Here is a 16593-nt window from a genome sequence, read left to right as displayed (position 1 = left end):
TACCTCCCCGCTCAGTTGAGTTGGAAAAAATTGTTGCAGGAAAGAAATTTGCACGATTCCCCCATCAACACAGGCAGTGTTGACAGAGGAATCAGCAATTGTTTTCTCCGGGGTGGGGGCGGTAGTTATAAAAGCAAGGGGAATCCAGCAGGCTAATTGTACCAAAGTTGATCGGTCGATAAGCCTGTCCGCTAACGGTTCGAATCTTGCCAGTTCCTGTAAAACATTCGAACCATGTATAGCCATCCTTAGCTATGCAGGCTCAGCTTGTTCTGGCCAAATGCAGGAAAACTGAATCTGCTAAGAATTCTGAATGATCTAAAAAGTATCTTAAACTGATGTCAAAAGAAAGCTTAAAAGAGAAGTATGGGTTTGTGCTTTTTTTTTTCTATCAATACTTAGAAGGATGCAGCATGGGTCCGATGCTGCATCTATCCCCCGACGCCTCTGCACTGAGAGCCAAACGATCGAACATCACTGCTTGTTTCTGACAGCTCCCTGAGCAGAGAGCTGGTGACTGTCAGTAGGCTAGTGTGGGCGTGTTTTATGTTAATGTAACGTGACCCGACGTTTTTAACGAACGGCGCATGCGCCGTCCGTGAACGTATCCCAGTGCGCATGCTCAAAATTACGCCGCAAATAGTCAATGCTTTTGACGTGAACGTAAATTACGTCCAGCCCCATTCACGGACGACTTGCGCAAACAACGTAAAACATGACGCTGTTCGTACGTTTACGACGTCCATACCTAACATGACTTACCCCTGCTTTACGAGGGGTAACTTTACGCCGGCGTATGTCTCACGTAAACAACGTATCTTGCTACGCCGGGCGCACGTACGTTCGTGAATCGGCGTATCTAGCTCATTAGCATATTCAACGCGGAAATCAACGGAAGCGCCACCTAGCGGCCAGCGTAAATATGCAACTAAGATACGACGGCGTAAGAGACTTACGCCGCTCGTATCTTAGCCAAATTTATGCGTAACTGATTCTAAGAATCAGCCGGATAGATATGACGGCTCTCATTCGGACTTGCGACGGCAAACATGGCGCTACGCCGTCGTAAGTCCTTTGAGAATCTGGCCCACAAAATTTATTCAATTACACATACAAAAAATGCCTCATTTAAAACGCTCAATCTGGTGCATATTTCAACCTCTTTTATGCCCTTAGCCTGATCGCCATCTGGAAATGTTTGGAAAAATCTGTCATAAATCTAGCTTCAAAAAGTGTTTGCCTATTAGCATATGTGATAAACCAAAGGTTTGAAGAAGAAAAGAAAACTAGGGTGCATTCGCTGCCTTAACCCAAAGCAGCAGTAGGCACTGACAGGTGACAGCAGTGGCACAGCAGCCCAGAAGAAGGGGGGAAGGGGAAATCCTATTCCAGCAGCTGAGCAGTGACTGAGCCTACAGCTGCTGGATGCTCCGTGCTACTGGCTAATGCAGCCTGAGAGGGCGTGAGCTTCACTTCCAGGCACTCTGCACAGTAATGAAGCTTTCTCAGTCTGTTAATACATTACTACGGAACTAGTACACTACCGCTGCTGTCTCTCGCTCCCAATGACTGCTGCAGCCGGAACAATAAGGAAACCCCCCATGACAGCAAACTGATATGGAGGTAAGGCTTCTCTCCACTACCTTGCAGCTGGATTGATATAATCTGTGCATGTGCATTTATATAGCAGGCTGCATAGTGTCTTCAGTTCTGTGATACTGTTGGTTAAATGGCTGGCAGTGATTGGCAAATGACACAGTGACTTTAAAGGTGCAGTTAGACTGGATGCAAGTTTTATGTGCAAGGAGTAGAATTTTGTGAGCACTGGCATTTTCCAGGCATAGGAGCTGTGGTCAGATGCAGTGGCAGTAGTGCTGTGTTGGCAGGAGGTACAGTGGGCAGCACGCTATAATTGGATCCCATGAAGAAAACTGACAGTCAGCCAGCCTACGCCATTGGATGTTGGAAACTATTCTGTGCTGGCAGTGTGTTGCCATTCATTTAGTGATTTTACTTTTGGTCTCTTCTGAGTATAGCATGCATTCTTATTTCCTTTGATGGGTAAATAAAGGAGGGGACAGCTTGCTGTGGCATTTCAAAGTTGTGACAGATGTTTTTCTAACAGTGTGACAGCCGTTGTATCACTCTCCTAGAAAGTGTGTCAGAATAGGTAATGATATACATATGTATGAAATATATATGATATTATATATGTATGATATAAATTATATGCATGATATATATGTACCCTTTCTCTGCCAGGGCTCATCTTCATATCACGGCATGGGACCCGGGAATTTATACATTGCCCGTTTGACAGATTAGGCTGCTGTCACTAGCTCCCCCTGCCTACTTTCTCAGATTTTGCTCAATTTTTTATTTTTTTCATTTCAGTTGTATGGATCATCAAAGGCATTTAACCCTTCCTATCACTTACTGTATACTGAATGTATCAAATGATTCTTTTAACTATTTATTAACTAGACATCAAGTTGCAGCCTATACAACGTTACTCTCCCATGAAACAAATATTAAGGGCACCATGGGGTAGCCATCTTTAAAAACCCCAGTCTATGAAGTCATGTGATACCAAAGTTTCAAGTCAATGAATGAATGGATGTGACAAGTTCTGAATGAAGGATGGTGAAATACATTGTAGCAGTTCTTCTGGCTGGGACGGTACAATGACCTGCCTTTGCTCGAGATCGGGATTTTTAATCTCTGCCTGTGGGTTGGAGAAGGGGCGTGGACTCAACATCAGCTGTAGGCAAAACAGCTGTCTCTTCAAGGGGAGTTCCTCATCTTGCTAGACACTAAGGGGCATTCCTTTCTTTCTCCTGTCATCATTAACCCCTGTCCTACACTTTCACTGCCGGTATCTTTTCTGTGAGGACTGATTAATTTTTTATCTGCTCTCTGCAAGATTTGGAGTGTGCTCAGGAATCTGACATGGATGGGGTTAACTTGCCATGCTGTAATAATCTGGAATGGAAAACGGAATAAATACTTTTTTTTTTTGTCTCTTAGAACAGAGCCCTTTTCTGTGTGTGATAATGACAGCAGTTAGCGGTAGTATGTAGAATAAGGGAGTACTGTGGGGTTATTCTAAAGACACATGTGCAGCCGTCTCTGTAGCTTAATTCCTTTGCAAACTGCGGCATCTGCCAAGACAAGTACTGTTCTCACTCAGCCACAGCTTGACATGTATTGGGGTCTTGGCTAACCAGTGCCAATCACAGTGCCCTCTGCTACGCTGACGCTGAGCAGCGCTTTGATGCCTCTTTTGAGAGAAGGAGGATTTTGTTTGGGTAATAGACAGAAGCCCCTTCCGCTGTCAGTGTGTAATGTCTCAGACCTCCCCACCTCTGCGTAGGTAGGTTTCCTGGCCAGGAATCCGCAGGGAGCTGATCAGAGGGGCTGACGGATATATAATGACACAGTTACGCCTGGTATTTACTGCTACACCATGCTGGATGTGTACACTGGATACTGTCACTGTTAGACGAGGCACTTAAGTGAATTCCCATTCACTGCTGGGCAGAGCAAAGCTTGCGGTTTTCCAAATTTCACAGACGCTGCTGCTTAACCCTTGCTGGGCATATAAGGACTCCTTCTCAGAGCATCAGAGGAATAGTATGGGAAGCTTTGGAGTTCCACATAAAACAGAGGCTGGGAAATATATAGGGAGCGGATAAAAGGACAAACATTACTAAAAGGGCAGTTTCTTAACCCGTGCCAAACTACAAGAAACTATGGCCAGGGCCATCTTAACGCATGGGCACTGCCCAGGGGCCCCAGGTGCATTGGGGCCCCATAATAATCTTGCATTAGATCAAAGTTGCCAACTGTCCCTGATTTGCTGGGCTAGTCACGCTTTTTACTAAGCTGTCCCGAGATGGCTGTGTCCCTAAATCTGAACTGTGCCTCTCCCTCTCCCCCCCCCCCCCCCCCCCCGTACTGTGTCCTCCTGACCCCCCCCCCCCCCCCTGTACTGTGCCCTTTGTGTTGATTAGTCTTATGGCATGTTTCCTTATCATTTAACATTGGTTTTATTGAAAGTACAGTGCTAATAAATATGTTTGAGAACCAGTTCACACCACATGAAGTCCAGTGCGTTTTTTCTGCATCAAAAATTGCATGGGAAGTAGGATATATAGGGCCAGATCCACATAGAAATAGATCGGCGCAGCGTATCAGAGATACGCTACGCCGCCGTACCTTACCTGGCGTTCTTTCAAATCCTCAAAGATTTTGCGCCGTAAGTTACGGCAGCGTAGTGTATTTCTGGCGGCGGATTTCAAATTGGGCGGGTTTCATTTAAATGAAGCGCGTCCCCGCGCCAAATGAACTGCGCATGCGCCGTCCCGAAATTTTCCGGCGTGCATTTCGCTAAATGACGTCGCTAGGACGTCATTTTTTTTAAACTTTAGACGTACATTCCGATTCACAAAAAAGCCGACTAGAGACGACGTAAGAGAATGCGACGGCCGCGCGTACGTTCATGGATCGACGGAAATAGCTAATTTGCATATCCAACGCGGAAAACGACGAGAACTCCACCCAGCGGACGCCGAAGTATTGCATCTACGATCCGAAGGCGTACGAAGCCGCACGCCTGTCGGATCGAACCCAGATGCCGTCATATCTTGGTTTGAGGATTCAAACTAAAGATACGACGTGGGTGATTTGAAAGTACGCCGCCGTATCCGTAGATACGCCGGCGTACTCGCTCTGAGGATCTGGCCCATAGTTTTCAATAGCATAGTTCACACCAGTGCTTGCCGTTCCAGTTCCAGAAAAAAAAAGTAGAAAATGCTACATTTTTCCTGCACCAGACTTTACTGGAACGCCGTAAAATTTGAACGGACAGAATCAGGCAGCTGTACATGACAACCAATCAGCTTCCACCTTCAGATTGTTTGTTTAGATTTATTGTTCAGATATGCTTTGTAAATGAACGATAGAAGATGATTGGCTGCAATACAAAGCTACTCCAGGTTCTGTCTGCTCCCATTCTGAAAAATCTCCATCACTCCATGGCGGCATATTGTGTTACCCATGGTTTGTTTGGTGACTGTGGTCCCAACTGTCTCGAGGTCATTCACAAGCTCCTCCTGTGTAGTTCTGGGCTGATCCCTCACTTTTCTCATGATCATCCTTACCTCATGAGGCAAAATCTTGCATGGTGCGCCACACCGAGGCCGATGGTTATTTTGTATTTCTTCCATTTGCAAATAATTACTCCAACAGTTGTCTCCTTACCAAGCTTTTTGCTGGTCTTGTAGCCCATTACAACCTTGTGCAGATCTACAATCTTGTCCCGACGTCCTTTGACAGCTCTTTGGTCTTGCTCATGATGGTGAGGTTTAAATGGAGGAAAGAGATTCTGTAGACAGGTGTCTTTTATACACATAATGAGTTGTCGTTAGGAGCACCTTCTTAAAAAGAATAAATCCTCGGAGGGTTCAGGCATCCATGTGCAGACTTCTGGAACAGGAACGGGAACTACAGCTAATGTGTACAGAGTATAGTTTAATGTCCTGTTTATGACTGCACTACAATCCATCCGTTTATGTGAGTTCTGATGATCTTCTGGTACCGATGTTTTTGGATCAACCCAATCCTGCATACCAAGTTTAGAAGTGTTGCCGTCCACCATTGAACCTCTGCACTATATGATTACATGCCTGTTTTTCATATTCATCTGGTAAGCAGATTGATTGCACTGGGTGTTGGTGTGCTTTGTGCACCCTGAAGCTTGGTGGAAGTTTTTCATCTTCACTTTCCATTGGAATCCGTTATCATTTGGACTATTATTTGTTTATCACTATTTTCAAGCGCTGCACTTTGGACTTTAATTTTTGTGTTTGATTTATCTACAAACTGTGCTGGCTGCTTTTTTATTTTATTTTATTGTATTTCTATTGTTAGCGCAGATATTTGTTCATCCTGCTTTACATACCTTCTTAAATTGACAGGACTAATCTGTGTACCACATGTAGCCAGTCTGTGGGAGCCAGAATTATTGTTGGTTGGTAGGGGATCAAATAGTTATTTTACTAGCTGAACTGCAACTCAATTTATAACATTTGTTTAATGTGTTTTTTCAGTTTTTTTCTGGTTGATATTATGTCTCTATCATTTGAAATACACCTATGATAACAATTATAGACCCTTAATTTCTTTGAAAGAAAAAAACTTGGTAAAAATACATAATTATTCACAGCCTTTGCTCAATACTTCGTTGAAGCTCCTTTGGCACCAATTACAGCCTTGGGTATTTTGTGAGTATGATGCTACAAGCTTGGCACACCTATTTTAGGTCAGTTTCTCCCATTCTTCTTTGCAGGACCTTTCAAGCTTCATTAGGTTGGATGGGGAACGTCGGTGCTCAGCCATTTTAGATCTCTCCAGAGATGTTCAATCGGGTTCAAGTCTGGGCTCTGGCTGGGCCACGTAATGACATTCACAGAGTTGTCCCATAGCCACTCCTTTGTTATCTTGGCTGTGTGCTTAGGGTCGGTGTCATGTTAAAAGATAAACCTTCGCTCCAGTCTGAGGTCCAGAGCCCTCTGGAGCAGGTTTTCTTCAAGAATGTCTCTGTACATTGCTGCATTTATCCTTCCCTTGATCTTAATTAGTCTCCCTGTTTCTGCCGCTAAAAAACATCCCCAAAGCATGATGCTGCCACCACCAGGCTTCACTATAGGGATGGTATTGGCCAGGGGATGAACGGTGCCTGGTTTCCTCCAGACATGACGCTTGCCATTCAGGCCAAAGAGTTCAATCTTTGTTTCATCAGACCAGAGAATTTTGTTTTGAGTCCTTCAGGTGCCTTTTGGCAAACTCCAGGGGGGCTGTCATACTTTTACTGAGGAGTGGCTTCCGTCTGGCTACTCTACCATACATGCCTGATTGGTGGAGTGCTGCAGAGATGGTTGTTCTTCTGGAAGGTTCTCCTCTCTCCACAGAGAAACACTGGAGCTCTGTCAGAGTGACTATCTGGTTCTTGGTCACCTCTCTAACTTAGGTCCTTCTTCCTGATCGCACAGTTTGGCCTGGCAGCCCGCTCTAGGAAGAGTCCTAGTGGTTCCAAACTTCTTCCATTTACAGGTGATGGAGGTCACGGTGCTCATTGGGCCCTTCAATGCTGTGTGACTCATGCATGCACAGTGGGCATCTGGCTGTAAAGCTGCAAGCTGTCACAGCCGGGGTGTCCACAGTAGGGATGCCAGCGCTGGGGAGAGAAGAGGGAGAGAAGGGATGGCGTGAGCGTGTGTTCATAAAATGTCAACAGGTACAGTTTTTGTAGCTGCTGACTGATAACACAAAAATGACTGGAGCTCCTCTTTAATGATCTCAACAACTTGACAATGGAACTTGAAGTTTCAGTTTATCAGCATTTTATACAACTCTGCAGAGCAGAGAGACTTTGTATTCTCCTGGATGACAGCTATTAATGTCTCACTGATTTCTCAGACAGACTCTGTGGATTACAGAAATTATAGTAGGTTATACAACATTGATCTGACTAGATGTGGTCTGTGCTGACTTTCATCTGTAAGTACACCAGAGTTGGATTCTGTTGCTGACAATCTGTATGGTTTGCTGTGAATGCAAGCTTCAAGTTTAGTGAGATGAGAGTAATGTTTTTCCATTTAGCATTTATTTTTCCTCTCCTTCTTCCCTCTCTAAGAAATGAGGTGTTCTGGGGTTAGCTCATAAACTTAAGGACAAGTAGCGGCGTCTGGAGCCAGTGGCAAGGCAGGACTTTAGTGCGCAGGCCTCATAGTTACCATGTAGTATGTAGCTCTGTGTGCTTACACATTCTTACACCATACACCTTTTAGAAATGCTTCTATGGGCAGGAAAAAGGAAGTCCCGGAACTCCCAAGCTAACTCTTATTTGTTAATGCTGCTTAGCATAGCAAATATGCCATGGAATGTATTCAGGATGTAGCTACCTTCTAAAGAAAATTAGTTGTTAGGCCTCGTACACATGACCGAGGAACTCGTCGTAAATGAAACATCATTTTCCTCGACGAGTCAGGCTTGTGGAGAAACTTGACAAGCTTTCTTTGCGTACACACTGTGAAGACCAAATCTCCTCGTTCTCAAACGCGGTGACGTACAACACATACAATGGCAGGGGAAGTTCGATTCCACTGGCACAACCCTTGGGGCTGCTTTTGCTAATCTCATGTTACTGCGTGTTAAGTAAAAGTTTGGCAAGAGACGATTTGCACTTTTCAGACTGTTACAGCGTGAAAAATGTGCTATCTCCATTACAAACGCTACTTTTACCGAAGGTGCGCTCCCATCTCATACTTTATTCTGAGCATGCGCGGGTTTCTTAGCATACACACAAACGTGTTTCTCGTCGAAAACCAGCCTGACGAGGAAATTGAGACTCCCGTCGAGGAAAAAGAGAACTTGTTCTCTTTTCTTCTCGTCGAGTTCCTCAACAGTTTTCTCGATGAAAAACATACACACGACCGTTTTCCTGCCACCAAGTTTCTTGATGGATTCTGTCGAGGAAAACGGTCGTGTGTACGAGGCCTAAGCCTTTAAAAAATTGTGTTTATTGCACCTGGGATTCAATAAAGATAAATCCCAGGAATTCAACCAGTTTTCAAAGCTGGACCTTCTGGTCCCAGTCCCAGCAGCAGCAGCAGCATCACATGCAGCCGCTCTGCCCACCCCTCACCACCTCCTGCCCATTCACAGAGCACTTTGTGTTATGTGAACCCATTCACAAAATACAAAGGCTCCTGTTAATGGACATCAGAGGGGTGTGGCAGGCAAAGCTGCTGTGTTTAAGAAGGAAGCATCTCTCCAGTCAGAGCCCACGGAGCATAGGGATAGCTGTACTTCCTAAGTTCTATAAAACTCTCAGATGTACAGTAAAGAGATAAGTCCACTAGGTGGCAAATACTTCTTTAAACTACGCTTATAGTATGTCAGCACATTTTACAGACTGGTTGAATACCTGGAGTTCAGCTTTAAAATGAATTCAACTAAAAATGTTATTGAGTTTGGCAGATTTGTTGTGTTTACTGGAAAGTATTAGGAGCTTAACCAATTGCTTTTATTGGCGTTGCCCTTTAAGGCTGAAGCTATAAGCCTACTCTAAAGTCTTATAGTACTGTTTACTAGGTAATCTGTAGTAGGTTTGTTAAATTTTGCTCTAGGGACACGCATTCCATAGAAAGCTGATCTATTTTCCAACAATAATCTCCAGGAAACAAAGTTGGTCATTGTGTCTAAAATGTACGCTAAATTTGCCCCTTAGCACCTCCTGCTCTTACATTACCGTCTTCAGTGTCGGTACCTCACTTCTGCCCTGAAGCAGCGTCTTCTGTCAGTGACCCATAATTTACACCAAGCTCTGCAAAAGCAGTTACTCGCTTGCTTGCACAGTGTATTGTGTAAGTGTCCTGACAGCTGAAGGTAATAATACCTTGCAGAGCCTGCAATCAAATTCAGAAAAAGTTACTCAAATTTCTGAAGAAATATTTGGATTCTTTACCCATTAGCATATTGCATGTATGTGCCCTAGGAGGTGGATAGTGCTGGTATAGCTATGAGGCCCTTAGATTATTAAATAAACTGCTTCCGTTTCACATCTGTTTGTCTGGTCTGTGCCTCTCAGACCGTGTCTGCACTGTCTAGCATTGTGGAGCTGAATGCACCATAACCTACTGCAATATACACATGTACAGTAACTAGGAAATATCACACACATTAGATCTAGCATTGCTCACCTGCTGGCAATACATTTTTATATTCGGTTATGTCTCCTTCAAACAATACAACCAAACAGAACATAATGTCTACCTAAAATTATGGTCCAGGCCACAACCACAAAAGAAGTCGAATCTGATATAAAACTCTCTTTTTATACCCAATTACTTAATTATTATTAACACAGTTGGCTGGTGTCAGTAAATAGAAAAGTACACTTCAGTCAAACTTTGCATAAAAAGTGCCAAAGAATATTGTCTACCTGCTAATTGGTTTCTGCTGTTCTCCTGTGTCCCATCTGTGTTTTACGTTGAAAATAAATAGTGCCAGAAGAAAGCAGCGCCATCTAGTAGCAGTTATGATTTTAATGAAGAAATACAAAGAAGAGACACTCACAAATTGCATGTGTATGAAGCGCTTTTGTTCTGCTTCACCCGGAGGATCAGTGTTACAGCGGGGATGCAGCCGAGAGAGGCGGAGACGCTGGTGGATCCCAGCATTTCTAGACTGTTCAGGTACACTCAGAAGACAGAGATGACATCACTACCACGTCCGTAGCACGTGTTCAGAGCATGCTCCTTCTTCAGGCCTCTACTAGTACCAATACCTCTTACTGCCCACAAGCATTATGCAATTATTTTACCCCACTGACCACCAAGTCTGGGGCCTTTTCTATGGGGTTTTACCACCACCCAAACTGCCAATGTATTTGAACCTTTACTGTTCTGAGCCTAGGGCGAGCGGCCTTTTTCCAGGATCGCGCCGAGCTGCGGGCAGGATTTTTAGGCGAGGCCGCGGCTTTGGCCTAGTCCGCGGTTGCAGTGCATCTGCAACTTTCCAGGGTTAGCTGAGCTTTGCCATAGACTTCTATTATATCCTGCATTTATATTGCACTTTCTAAAAGTGCATCAAAACTCCTGCGCTTTCAGAAAATGCACCAAACCTGCAGGATATAATAGTCTATGGCTATAATAGTCTATGGCTAAACACAGCACACCTGCAGGAAAGCTACAGGTACACTGCACTGCACCCGTGAAGTGGGTAAACCGCAGCACATCAGTGTGAAAGTAGCCCTATACTATTATGTAAAGTGTATTGCTTCACACTGATCTGAAAATCTCTTCTTTCCGGCTCCTGGCACCACTCTGGAGACCTCTAGCCTGGATAAGAGATGGAGTGCAGTTGGTATCACTACGCATGGGACAGGAGCCAGCACTACCGAGGAGGCATTGGCTTATAAATAGTCCCTCTGCATTACACTCAGTTTGATACTCTGGAATGGAAATCAGCAAGCCCAGACTGTGATCTACCAGACACATGCCCACGATCTACCTGTAGATCGTGATCTAAAGGTTGCTGACCCCCAGAGGGGAAGCTCTGCTGACTTCCATCATCCAATTAAGTGCAGGAACAAATGCTGTTTTTTTTTCATTTTCTTTCATGTGATTGGCTATTCTTTGCAAAGTGAAGCTTTACATCATTTACTAAGCTCTTGAGCAAGTGCACTGTCTATTTGCCTTTAGTATATCAACCCCACTGTGTATTTATTAGTACTAAGATCCTTTCTGATCACTGGATGAGAGAAATAACGCCAGAATAGTAAAGGAAATGCCCTTAGACTGTTGATATTTATCACGACAGGCAAAGAAAAAAATGATAAGTACACTAGGCAGTGGTACTGTGCAGCTGCTCAGAATATATGAGGAAGATAGAAGAAAGAATTTGCAAATCACTGACAATTGGCAGCTGTATCTTGCTACTTCCCTTTACTCTGCAAATCATTGACAATTGGCTGTACTTCCTCCCCATCCCAAAAGTATTAAAGATGGCTCAATAAAGCACAGCTGGCACACAAACTGCTCCTCTAAATCTTGAACTCAGCGATCTTACCAGTCTGTTGATGCCATGAAACCGATTCCTGTCTTATTTTATTAAACCTGACATGAATTCGGCCTGACTATGCTTCATATTTGTATCCAAAGAGTGGGAGATCAGAGAAAAGAATACACAGCCCTGAGTGACATCTGGGTTTCAGCAATCAGGTTTTGCAAAAAGCACACAATCATGGCACTTCCCAAGATAAACCTATAACTGTTTTAAAGGCTAAAAATGCTGTTTATGCATTTTTCAACTCCCCCACCTGCCAGCAATACTGCGGGAAACAGCAAGTCTTAGTTTCTCTCTTGCAGTTGGGAGACGGTAAAAAATAGGCAGCGGAGCTTTGCTTTTACTGCCCCTCCTTAAAGCTGAATTACAACGTTCTTATCACTAGAACTAAATAGAATTATCAATCCCAGCAGAGATCGGACTTCTGTACTATGTCATTTGAAACTCTGTGTCCTGCTGATAAGACTGTGTACCTTCCACAGCCACTTTATGGAGCAGCTAGAGCAGGGGGGCCCAACCTTTAGAAGGCCAAGGGCCACTTAAGCGACTTAGTAACCAGCCATGGGCCACAATGAGCGGAGTGGGCAGATGACAGGTCTGTGTCCAGTCTGCATATGCAAAGCAGACACAGGCACAGCCCAATCTACTCTATGGGCCCTCTGGTCCAATCTGATGGAAGGGGACAGATCCACTTTTTTTTAGCAGATCGGATTGGAGGTAGGCAGGTGTAAAACGAACAAAAGTCTGTTTACATCAGACCAATCGTGTGAAAGGGGTCTAAGGCTGCTTTTACACTGATTGTCTGCAGTCTATTGCGGTTCAGTGTACCTGCAGTTTTCCCGCCGGTTAGCTGCACTTTGCCATAGACGTCTATTATATCCTGCAGGTGCGGTGCACTTTCTCAAATGCTGCTTGCTTCTTCGGCTTCATTTACAACACTGATGCTCTCGGATGGCAGGTTGGCAACCTGCAATCTGGGCTTGCCAACCAGCCATCCCAGAGCAGGAGGTCGCGGGCCACATCAGAGGGCTCCGCGGGCCACATGTGGCCCCCGGGCCACTGGTTGGGCACCCCTGAGCTAGAGTCTGTAACACTCCCCTTTGTAGTCTTTCAGACTCTGCAAATGATGTAACTTCCTTCAAAGCTCTGATGGTGGGTGGGTGGGATTGAACACATCCTAATTAGCTTTCAATCCTTCCCAGTCACACCTACAGGAAGAGTCCTAACCTCCCAAGTCCCGTCTCACAGCATTATTTAAGAAGGAAACACCTTCATACACAGTATGTTCTGAAAGCTAGCTGTGCTATTGCTGGGCAGAATGAAATGGATCACTATCAGAATTTTTTACCTGCCCAGTTAAATATGCCGACCAGTGGGATATTCCACCCCTCAGAGTCCCACCCCTCAGATCACGCCCTTCTTGAGCCTGTGTTTCGTCAGATATTTATGAAGGTGCTTCCTTCATGGGTAAATTATTCACTTCACAGAGAGCAGGTGTTTCGTCAGGTATGGCGACCCGTCAGAATTGGTAACAGAAGTGACTTTCCATTGCCGCCATCTTGCTCCACCCCACACTCCTCCATAGTAAGGATACTCTGAGAAGGGGAAAGCGGACATCTTGTTACACCCACCGGAGTTTTGCATTTTACACTTATATTTAACAGTAAAGTGAGTTTATATACTGAAATCTAGTACTTGGAACTCCGTCTGACTCTTATGATGTTGAATTTTAAAAACAGTGGCAAGCCTGCTCATTTAACAGGTTTGCTAATCTGACAGAAGTTTGCTGCTTTTATAATATCTAACCAGTCAGAAGAACTTCTAAGCACTGTATTTGACTATATAAACTCACTTTCCAGTTAAAAATAAGTGGAAAACGCTGGTGGATGTAACAAGATGTCCGCTTTCCCCTTCTCAGAGTATCCTTATAATGGAGGAGTGTGGGGTGTAGCAAGATGGCGGAGACGGAACGTCACTTCCATTACCAATTTTGACGGTTCGCCATATCTGACGAAACACCTGCTCTCTGTGAAGTGATTAATTTGTCCATGAAGGAAACACCTTCATAAAAATCTCCCATAGCCCTTCCTCTGTAGTCTTGCCGTAAGCCATTTTTCTTTGGCATTCTGCAAGACAGGAATTATACAGGAGGGGGTATGACACATTGACACTTTTTGCCACCCATATGAAGGCCCAGAAACACCCACAGTAACCTTGGGCTCCACCGACATCAACTTCCACAGATGGTACACATGACTCTCATAGCCCTCCCTAAAACTACAGAGGCTCAAAGGGTCATGGGAGATGTATTAGGACTGTAAAGGGAAGGAAACAGGAAGTCAAAGAACTTTGAAATTCAGCCAGGAGGAGGAGTGACATCACAGATACAGAAAGACATTCAGGAGGTGGCTGTGAAAAGCGATCCACCGCAGATCAACGCAAGTGTAAATGAGCCCCAAGGCAATAAAAAATATTTAATATAAAATGAATACATACTGATCCAACACTACTCCAATATAAAACACGAGCCTTACCACTTCTAAGAAATGCATTTTTTTTAAAGTGGACATTGCAGTAACTTTACAAATCAGCATAAATACATTATGGACATGTCACAATATAAAACTATACATTTTTTCAAGAAAGTGTCATAAAACGCATTCCTTGAGTTCCAGCCTAGACGGCGTTGATGTCATCAGTCTCCTCTTGTCAACTGAAAATTTTAACCGTATTTTGTAACTGCAGAGAGTCTCAACGTAAGAGGCTGCAACTAGTTCTGACTTGTGTCAGACATGACAGTGTCATTTCTGACCCAGCAGCTTAGTTAAAGCTGTAGATGGTGACCCAGGGTGATGCCTGAACAATAATAGCACTACTACTTTAAAAAGAAAGGCAGATGAAAGCATGATCAGAGGCAGTTCTGTGATCTATCTGGTAGGTAGTAAATACAGTACTCATAAGTGTTACACATTACTTAGCATGCTTGCACTTAGCATGAAAAAGTATATATGACCAGATCCGCTTTGAGTACAAAACTTTGCCAAATATTATGATAAATCCATTGCAGGTAATTGCGAAAGATTCAAAAATGCTGCAAAAAAAGAAATACATACCTGAAGTGCCTGTTGCTAGGCAGATCGTCCTAATCTGCCACTTCCTGATCCGCGGTCCGTCTTCTTTCTTCTCCTCCTCTGGGTGCTTCCTGGGGAATGGGGGAGCGGTGTCTTCTGGGACCTTGTGTGTGTCCCAGGAGACATTGCCCATTCACGCAGGGCCGCGCGGCCTCGCGCATGCGGAGTAAGGAATCGTGCAGTGAAGCCGCAACGCTTCACTTCCTGATTCCCTCACCAAGGATGGTGGCGGGGCAGCCGAGACCCGAGCGATTGCTCGGCTTGGGCTGCCGTCATTGTGGACATCCTGGACAGGTAAGTGTCCTTATTAAAAGTCATCAGCTACAGTGTTAGTAGCTGCTGACTTTTAATTTAAACGGGACCTCCGCTTTAAGGTTGCTGTTTTGAAATGAAGACAATGATTAACTTTCTAAATCAGCATCAGCCTGACATGTACTAGATTCAAGCCTTATCCTGTTCCTATCTTGTTCAATAAAAGCCCCTCACTGTTTGGGTTTATGAACAGCTCCATGTCCATATTATATCTTCATTACCCTCACACACTTTCCCTGTGAATGTCTACTATGTACAGGTCTAAAACTATGCCAGTAGTCACCCTGGCGGTATGATTATGTCCGATTTTTTTTTATCTCAAAGCAGTACTTTGTATTGCATAGAAATTTTGATTTTTATATTGTAGGCCTACCATTCTTAATAATTACACACTTAAATTTGTCCAAACAAGAGTCTAGTAGACATCCCGGGAATGATAATATTTGAAACTCGAAATCTTAAATTATAATATAATAAATAACTATAAATAATTATAAAAAATAATAATAAAATAGATCTCCTCACGATACACTATCGCTCAATTCTGCAAGTGTTCTAATTCACGATCGCTGTTTTCTAGCTGGTCTAAAACCACTTTTGACGTAAAGGGACACTTTTTGGTTGCGATAGACAATCTCAAGTTTCCAGACAGAAAGAACAGTATATATAATATACAAGTGCAGGCAGGGCACTGGAGAAAGCATTAGGGAAAAAAGGGATGTGAAATGATTTGATACAGTAATGTAATCTTACAGATGTGTTATGTTTTTTTAAATGTTTGAATCTGCCTCCAGGCTCCGACCCCCTGCGTGGCGACGCTCGCAGGTAACGGAGCCCGGCACACCAAGGCAGAGGACATGGCCCGCAGACACACAAGTGGGGGGGAGGGGGTTTACATTACAGGATCCTGGGGACAAGGTAAGTAACCTGGACCAGGTTACCCCTTTATCTCCTCACCCCCAGTGCTTTCTACTGACTAACAAAAAAAATCTGAAAATTGAATACACCTGTAAAATGCTTGTAATGCACTTTTAAAACGCTTGTATGTGCTTGTAAAACTCTCAAATAAAAACCTGAAAATTTCTGTGTTTAGGTGTAAATGCAGCCAAATAGTAATACTGCCACCGGTCATGCCAAACTAACTCTATGGAGACTGTCAGGCATCATCCACCCGTTGCAATTTGTAATTGCATAAGTCGCGTGGTAATCGTTGCAAAACGTGCAGCATTTTTTTGGGTGGCATTCATTCTAAATGGTACCGAAAACAAAATGTGATTTTGCCACGATTGTCGTGAGAGAATCGAGCTGCAATATGTTAAGGGCTATGCTCACACACAACGTGGACTTCCTTCTGAGGAATTCTTTCCTAGGACGTAAAGCCAGGTGGCTGTGAGTGACATCATTGTGCACGGGTGCGGAGCTACTCAGAGTCCTGTCGGGGAGACGGGGATGATGCAAATTCTGTATGCACCGCTGTGAATACTGTTAAACAGGAGGTTAATGTGCCTGCTTTTATTTT

General features: G+C 44.0%; 1 protein-coding gene across 1 annotated transcript in view; it reads left to right on the top strand.

Annotated features, from left to right (window-relative positions):
- Positions 1–1333: 1333 nt before the first annotated feature.
- Positions 1334–16593, top strand: part of ZNF469 (zinc finger protein 469) — a 123901-nt gene continuing 108641 nt past the window's right edge. The window contains exon 1 of the mRNA XM_040329378.1: positions 1334–1623. The gene's annotated coding sequence lies outside the window, so the exon portion shown is untranslated. The remainder of the gene's footprint in view (positions 1624–16593) is intronic.

This window comes from Rana temporaria, chromosome 11 (assembly GCF_905171775.1).
Source record: "Rana temporaria chromosome 11, aRanTem1.1, whole genome shotgun sequence".
NCBI classification, from domain to species: domain Eukaryota; kingdom Metazoa; phylum Chordata; class Amphibia; order Anura; family Ranidae; genus Rana; species Rana temporaria.
Note: the sequence above shows the minus strand (reverse complement) of the source record. Positions and strands in the feature narration are given on the sequence as shown.